We start from the raw sequence: 9,212 nt of genomic DNA, 5'->3' as shown, positions 1-9,212 counted from the left end.
AAAACGCTTTATATCTTAATTAACAATTCTTGTTTTGTGAAATATTTTAATTTTCTAATTTTGTAAGTTGTAGTATATTAATATTAATATAAAGGCACAAAAAACTTTTAATTAACACTTTGGGTAATTAACTTGTAAAAGTACAAACACTGTATTTTTTTACTTTTACATTGATTATAGAAAAAAATCACATAGCTAAAAAATGCGTAAAATAATTTATTCAGAGTTTCTCTGAGTTACCATTATAATTGAAAAAAATTAATCGAAAAAGTATATTTTAGAAAGATACATATGCTGAAGAAAGTTAATACTATTTAGTTTAAGCTAACAACTATTATATACTCTAATTACCTTTAAAAAAAAGTTTTCGAAAGATACTTTAAAGGTTTTATATGAATGCGATGACAACTTAAAATATTTTTTAATGTTTTTTAAACCTTTTTTCATAGTATATTTTACTTACTTGGTCAGTATTATAAAAATTATTTGAAAGTTAGCAGCTTTTTTTCTATAAATAGCTTTCACAATAGTTAAAAGGTAATTTTAAGTTTTTGGTTCAACGGTTTAAAATGAAATAAATTCAGACTGTTTCTATGTAAGGCGTCTAAATTTTAATAAACCTATAAAAATTTTAAAGGTTTAGCCTTATTTCTTTGATTACTATAGTTTTGCTTAAAATGTTTTACTAGTTTTATAAAATAGCTTAAAATAACTTTTAAAACAAATTTCGTAAATATTTTCCGACGAGATTTAGTGGCTAGTCACAACTTGCTTTGAGACTTTCAAAGACTGACTAATGAAACTTTTTAAGTTAACTAGAGTGCTTGGTTTTCCTTGATATTTTTTTTTATTAAAATAAAATAGTATATTTTGTAAAAAATAAAAGGTTTATTTACACAATCAACTTATACGAATTGAAAAATGATAAAATTAATTCAGAAAGATATTCCGATTTAAAAAAATAGTAAAACTAAGATAAAAAATTCTAAGTATTAAACTGTTATTACGCCGTTAGAATAAAGGTTAAAACTTATTTTTTAAAAGGTTAAAATGGTGTACGACTCGATAACCGAAAAGTTTTTTCGTACACCGGGTCCTAGGACCAAATACTTTGAGCGCTTTTTTTGTTGTTCAATAAACTATATTGTTGCACCGATAAATTTTTCTTAATATGCGGTATCATAAAGCTTTTTTTATAACTATATTATTGTGGTACTTTTTTTTAATTTTAGCGTTGTTTCATAAAATAAATTTAAATTGGTTTTGTTTCGTTACAAAAACACATTTTGAATAAAAACTTACTAAAAATAATTAACAATTTGATACTTTACGAGATTCGTATTAAAGACTTAAAGTAAGGACTGTAAATTTAATATTTCCTTTCCTTGCTAAATTTCCATAATGTAAAATATTTAAGTTGCAATAGATGTTATTTGCCGATTTAAACTTCGTACAACTGTATACACGTTTGCCAATTTCGATAACCGAAAGGTTTATTCTTACACCAGATCCTTAGACCAAACTTTTTAAGCGCTTTTTTTATCGTTCAATAAACAATATATATTTACATGTCGTACAATATAAAGGAGTCCTAATATAAGAGAAAAAGTTAAAACATAAGGTATAAAATTATCAAAGACAGAAAAAAAAATTAAGCTAAAAGTATTAGCCTGAAATCTTACTTAGTCTTAACCAAGATAAAACTTAAAACTTTTTTTTTTGCTTTAGTAAACTACAGTCAGTATTGAATACGAATTTAAAAGTAATTACAAATAAAGTGCATCCTTTAGTGTTTTACAAGTATTTAAAGTATACATTGTATTTAGTATAAACTGATAATAAACTTATAAAAAATAATTTATATGCTTATTATACACTTTTAAAAACTACAACGAATCAAGCTGGCAATACACCATTTAAAACGCTTAAAAGTTTTATGGCTGTCAGAGCAAGTAAAACATCGCTTACATTAACTTCTCTACGTTTAGGAACTAAATTTCTACAAAAATTGTCAACTAAAAAGTTAGAACTTTAACCAAAACATTTTACATGTCTAGTTTTTACTGAAAATTTTTTTAAACTTTAATTCTGCATGTATAAGTTATATCACCCATAACTCGACATGTTTACCCTTTCTAAAGAATTTAGAGTTTTCAAAATTTATTTGGAGTAATTTGAAAAAGGAATTTTTACACTATATAAAATAATATAAGTTTCTTAACCCGCATACATAATCCCCAGAGAAGCGATATTGACAAAACTACAAAACGCATGCGTGAGAAGTGCTTAGGTTCGTTTGTTGACCCAAAAACATTCGTCAGTTGTACTATTCACTTTAGAAAAAGTCCCTAAGACTTTTCACAACATTAGATAATTGCGCATACACAAAGAGTTGTCAATAAGTATTGTTCTGCTTTTAGAAACAAACACAAGATTTGCAAAATACGCACTAATATGCTAATGAAACATATATGACTATATTTGAAAATACGTATGTATTAAAATGATATGTTGTTTTGATTTTTACTTGGTTAAAAGTGTTCTATAGTTTATATATTTTTAAAATACATGCTACTTCTTTTGTAAACTTTTTATTTGGAAATATTTAAAGATGATAGAAGGTTTAACAGATTCAATCAAAGTCTTTATTCCTTGCAAAAAATGTAATTTTATGTGCTTTATGTGCATAGTATAATTTTTTAAACATTATCAAAAGTTTGCTTTATTTTTGGAAACGATAATTTTAAACTTAGTAAAAATTCTTAACTAACAAAACACATCATACGAAGATTTTTAACTAAACACTAAACTAGCCGGTAACATTTTTGTATACGTTTCTTAGTTACATTACATTTCAAAATAAAACAACTCAAACTTTTGAAGATTATACAAAAGATAACTTTTAAAAAACTAAACATCTTATTAATAAGTATGTTTGTGGTAAAACCAAGCGTAACAAAAGTATATATTTAAAGAAGAAAGTATTTAAAATAACTATGTTAAAATTTGTTTTAGAAATTGCTTTTATTTATATCTCAACAAACAATTTAAATTTGAAAATTTTAAAACCTACTAAAAGGTTTAATTAATAAAACTATGAAGGTAAAAAAAATATTATCATTATTCTTTGATAACACAAACATCAGTCTATTGTAATTGGTCAAGATATTTTTAAAATATTCAGATGCTATTGTTAAACGTTTTAATATACTTTCACTGCATATCTTCAGAAACGTTACTGCAGAATAACAAGGTTTATTACACAGTTTTTAACTAAAAACAACAAAGAATATCTTTATGCTATCTAGCCATTAATGTGATTAACAAAAGTAGAAAAATTATTAACGCAAAAACAATTATTGAACTAACTATGATACATACAAAACAAAATGGTCAGTAGTTTAAACAAACAAAGACGCTTTATAATCAAAATATTTTTCTGTACATGTTCTTTAAATCTTTTTCTTTACTTTTTCCGGTTTGTTTAAAAATGTTGATATAGCCTCTAATCTCACTAGTTAAGTTACATTATTGCAATGGCTAACAACTCTAAATTTTGATAACATATATTATTTGCACAATATGTGTTATCAATTAAATGTTCCGCTATCAATGATCATTTTGCAGCACTGGTAACTGTTTTTGTCTTTATTTTAGTCTTTTATTTCATGAAATTCAATACGCATTTAGGAAATTGTTCTTTAACTCTTGTTTTAAGATGCCTGGAAGTCTGACCAATATAACTTTTTTCACAGAAGCAGTTAAATCTATATACGACACAACTTTATCTAGACTACGTATTGGGTCCTTGAGCTCCAATCTTAAAACTGGGTTTGAAACAAATACTACTCTGGGTTTGTCTGATTGTAAGCTAATTGTCTGAGATGTTGTAATTTTTTTTAAGTAAATGTGATATTTTACCCAAATATGGTAATTTAAGAACCGCAGGAAATTTATCTGGTCCAAACAACATAGCTTTCCAACAGTTTTCATTATATAACTTAATAACTCTCTTGATCAATTCCAATGGATAACCATTTTTCACCAAAATATCTTTAATTTTCTCTATTACAGAATGAAGTAACTCAGGAGAACAAATCATGAAAGCTCGATGGTTTAACGTTTTAATTAAGTTAACTTTTCGTTTTTTAATACAAAATGACTGATAATGCAATTATTTCCCCGAGAATGATGGTTTTCCGTAGACAGTAGTGAGATATTTTTCTGTACCCCTGGTGATTAGTATATCCAAAAAAGAAATTTGATTATCTTGTTCTTTTTCCGTGGTGAAAGTATTTTTTTCATGCAAGGAGTTTAGCTTGCAAAATAAAGTTTCGTTTTTCTCCTCTGTTTGATAAAAAAACCAGACAATCATTCATATACCTAATGTTAAGAACTTGTGAAGACAAATTCTCACCAACTTTAAATTTCAGATATCCAATGAATGTATTCGCCAAAGATGGCTACCCCGTCTATTAGACTGTAAATTACATTGCTAAAGCTAAATTGGACATTGCTTGTAGCTATTTTCATCAATTTTATAAAACTTTTTTTCATAATAGTATTGTTATTCTGCAGTAATGTTTCTAAAGATATGCAGTGAAAATATATTAAAACGTATAACAATAGCATCTGAGTATTTTTTATATATTTCGATTATTCTGTTATTATCTCAAACTTTTCATAAAAAATCTGAATAATAAAACTTCAGAATTTTAATCGTCGAGCACTAACATTTCTTGAATTAATACAAACTTATTTTTTGTAGTATTTGATATTTAATGATTTTTTAAGTAATCTTGATGTATTAACTTTATTGAAGTTTCAGTTAGTTGAGCTTGGGTATTTTTTTTGTTCTATGATAAGCAGGAATTAAATTTGCATATTTTCCGTAAAAACAAAACGCTTATGTCAAATTTTGTCAAAAATTAACAAAATTATAGAAAGAGCCATACATAGTCGTTTATACAATTTTTTGACTAAGTTTAATATCTTGAATTCTTCTCAGTTTCGATTCAGGGAGGGACACTCTACTACCTTAGCTCTGTCAGAGTTTGTCGAAAGTACATTGTCCTCCTTTGATAAGGGAAATGCAGTTTATGCTATTTTATTAGATCTGAGCAAGGCCTTTTGCACGCAGAGTCACCTTTGCAAGAAAGGACAATTTTGCACGGTGACTCTTTTGCACGATGACTCTTTTGCACGAGCATCACTTTAGCACGAGGGGACTTTTTGCACGGCATCACTTTTTCACAAAGGGTCATTTTTGCACGAGAGTAATAAAAGTATATAAAATAAAATGAAAAAAATTGTAAAAAAAAAAGATTAAAAATTATAAACATTAATCAATAGAAAAAATAAAAAATTACCGACCGAGGGTAAAGGTTTTAGGTAACACTGCTATAAAAAAATAAATTTACCTAATGAAAATTATTACTAAAAAAAAGGAAAATATAAACAATTATAAGAATTTAATTTTTAAAACAAACATAATTAAATAGTTAATTTTCCGACGGAGGCTAAGGTTTAAGGTAATAGTGATAGCAAAAAAAAAATTAAGTTAATAACAAAAAATTTAAATATTTTTCAACCTGTGCAAAAGTGTCTTCGTGAAAGTAACCCTCTATGCAAAGATAACGCCGTGCAAAAGTGTCCCCTCGTGCTAAAGTGACGCTTGTTCAAAATAGTCGCCTTGTGCAAAAGTGATGCCGTGCAAAAGCAACACTCACCCGAAATCAATAGCTATTCTGTATAAAACAAGATATTGTTTAGATAAAAACGCTTTGTATTATATCTTCAATTCACTTTTAATAAGCAACGTAATTTATGGTTTGCTATGCTGGGGTAAGACCAATAAAGGTAAAATTAATGATATTAACAGACTTATAAACAGAGCAAAAAGGTACATCTATTTTAAAAATTGGAAAGAAAATGTTAGAAAAATAAAAATAACAAAGAAAGTATTAGATAATGAAAATATGTTCAAATATGACTTAGGAATTTTTATTCACAAGTTCAAAAGAGATATATTGCCAGTTAGTTTAAGCCTTACTAAACAAACGTTAATAAAAAACATAATCATCTAACAAGACTTTCAGAAACTAACTACTTTTCTCCCAGAGTAAATAGTCTTTATGGTCTTAAGTCATTATCCTATCTTGGTTGTAAACTATGGGAAGAATTGCCTAGAAACTTAAAAGATTAGAGCTATCTTGAAGCATTTCAATTTGGACTGAAAGATAGTTTACTTAAAAGACAATCAGAAAAATATCAAGCTTAATCTTTACATACCATTAGTTAAATTTATACTTCTGTTATTGGTGTTTGTACTTTCTTTTTTTGGGCTGATTGCTGTTGGTCTCATAAACTGAGGGTAACTAGAGCTGGATTGGTATAAGTTGATTTTATTTGTTTTTTAGTATTTTTCTGTTTCTTGTATCTAAAATTTAATGGAGTTGTTTCATCCTCTTTGACAGTGTTATTAAGCAAGCATGTGTATTATTTATTATGTTTTATTTTACTAGACTTTAAGTGTTATATCTATTTCAGAAGATAGAGATTCTAAATTTAGGTGTATAAACTTAATGTGTTTTAGCTATTTCGGTCGTTTAATTTTTTTCTTTTAATTTAGTTTTATGTTTACGTACAGTTTAAATAACTCACTTAAAATTATATTTTTTATTTTTTTTTTTAGAATATTTGTTAAGTTTTATTATTTTATTTTTTATTATTTTCTAATTTTAGCTGTTCAGTATTAGGAGTGATTTTACTTTATATAGTTGAAACAAATTTTATCAAATGCTAGATTTAGTTGATTAAAACTGAATTGTTTACAAATCAATAATACAGTTAAAAAATATTTAATAGTTTCAAATTTTTACCTACATACAAGCACATATACTATAAAATTTATAGAAACCATTTAAAAATACATAGTGCTCTTACAGTATTATGATTATACTAAATATTTTTTGTGACATTAACAATTCTTCCCTCTTGTTAAGTTTTGAGATGATTATTGCATTTTTTTGTGATTGCTCTTGTAGAAAGGGCAACACAGAAATGTGAAGGTAATTGATCATAAAAATTGAAAACTTGGGGAAGAGACGGTGTGGAGCCAGTGGTAGACTATGGTTTCCATGGTCAATATTGGCAGTAATGGGTTAAAAAGGGTGCTTAATATTTTTAGACTTAAACTTTTTTTTATTAATGTATATATAATTACCTTTTAAGTTTTTTTTTCTTTACAAAAAAAAATGTTTTAAAACTTAAAAATTTGCTCATATTTAATCATTATAAGTTAAAGTATAAGATTTAAAAACAGTTCTTATTCTTTATTAAAATCTTAACAAATAATTTCCTCTGTAGATAGTTGTAAAATAAAAACATTGATCGAGTTCTGCCTTTTTACCAGTTTATATTTTTTAATGTTGTTTGATCTTTATTTTGATTTTACGGGTTTCAACAACAGTGTTTAGTTTATACGGACTAAAATGTAAAACAAAAGGTACTCCTACTACGTTTTTCGCTACCCGAAAAACGTAATACGCAAGAATTTCAAACTACTTTTTATAGAATTAAACTAAAGCAGTACTAATTATAAACCTTAGACACTGTGTTGTTATAGGCTTGAAAGTGAAAGTACTGCATAGAAATAAAAATCCCAAATTTAACTGAAAATAACACATGCATATGTCACTATTTACCCGAACTAAGGCTTATACTTGCCACCTCAAACCTGGTACAGTTTTTCTCTCTTTTCTGGACAACCCTTTTCTGTTGTTTATTCTTTTGGTTAGAGTTTTTAAGTAGCTGACTGTTTGTAGGAAAGTTTAACGTTTTTTACGCACATTGTGTCCCCAGAAAAACTGCGTAAAGACACGAGAGATCGTAAAGATACGAGAGGTACCAAATATACTTACTATAATGGCTGTTTTTTGATATTGCTTCTAGTTAAAAGCAGACTGAGGACTTTCCCACTTTTAACAATTTGTTTAATTTATTTACAAACATAAAGATAAACATATATTAAAAAAAAGGATTCAAATTTATATAAAATAATAATACAGTAACCTCTCGGATCTTTACGCACTCGTGACGTTACGCACTCTCGTTTAGTTACGCATTTCAGAATTCTATAAAATTCAGAAAATAAAAATAATTTTTTTTTTAATATTGCACAAATTAGGTTTAATGTATATTTTTAAATTAAAATATGTTTTTGAATGCTAACACACCTCTCTATATCTTTAGACTTTGTAAATTTATGTTCCTTGACTAATTGATAAACATTTAGTTATACCTCAGTACATCAGAAATTTTGTAAACAATAAGAGATTAATTCGAAATTCTGAAATAAACATGACTGTTTTTAATAATGAAAGTATAATGAGTAATGAGAGTTTAAAACACAAAGAAATAATACAGCAGTCTTGCATTATATATTAATAAACACCATTTTATAATTGTAAAGAAATGCTTAATTATAAATTGAATATAAATGTCACATATATATAAAGATAAAGATAATTTCTACTTATTATTAAATTAGTAAAATTATTTCTACTCGTATTATTATTTTATAGAAATTTAAATCCTTTTTTTTAATATATGTATAGTTTTATCTGTTGTTTTCATATTCATAAATAAAGTAAACAAATAATTAAAAGTGGGAAAGTGCCCAGTCTGATTTCAACTAGAAGCAATATTAAAAAACAGCCATTTTAGTGAGTATATTTGGTACCTCTCGTTTCTTTACGATCTCTCATATATTTACGCACTTTTTCTGTTGACACAATGTGCGTAAATAAGCGAGAGGTTACTGTACTTGTAATAAAAATTTAAAATTTTAATAATAAGAAGTTTTTATCTTTATCTTTATTTATATGTGACTTATTTAATACTTAATATTTATATTCTGAACTACTTAGCAAATTCAATTTATAACTAAGCATTTCTTTACAATTAAGAAATGGTGTGGTGTCTATATTAAAATTTGTTTCTATAGCCTTTTACAAAAATGTGCATTTGGTGATGTAATGGATTTCTTCTTTTGAACAAAAATATATGAAATATAAGAAAAATGTTTAATAAAAGTTGTTTTAAAATTTCATTATTTCATTATACTTTTATTATTTAACACAGTCATGTATCTTTCAGAATCTTAATATTATCTCTTATTGATAACAAATTTCTGATATACTGAGGTATAA

Source organism: Thalia democratica, chromosome 2 (genome assembly GCF_965202585.1).
Source record: "Thalia democratica chromosome 2, ktThaDemo2.hap1.1, whole genome shotgun sequence".
Lineage (NCBI taxonomy): Eukaryota > Metazoa > Chordata > Thaliacea > Salpida > Salpidae > Thalia > Thalia democratica.
The sequence above is the reverse complement of the archived record's forward strand: the minus strand, read 5'-3'. Positions refer to the sequence as shown.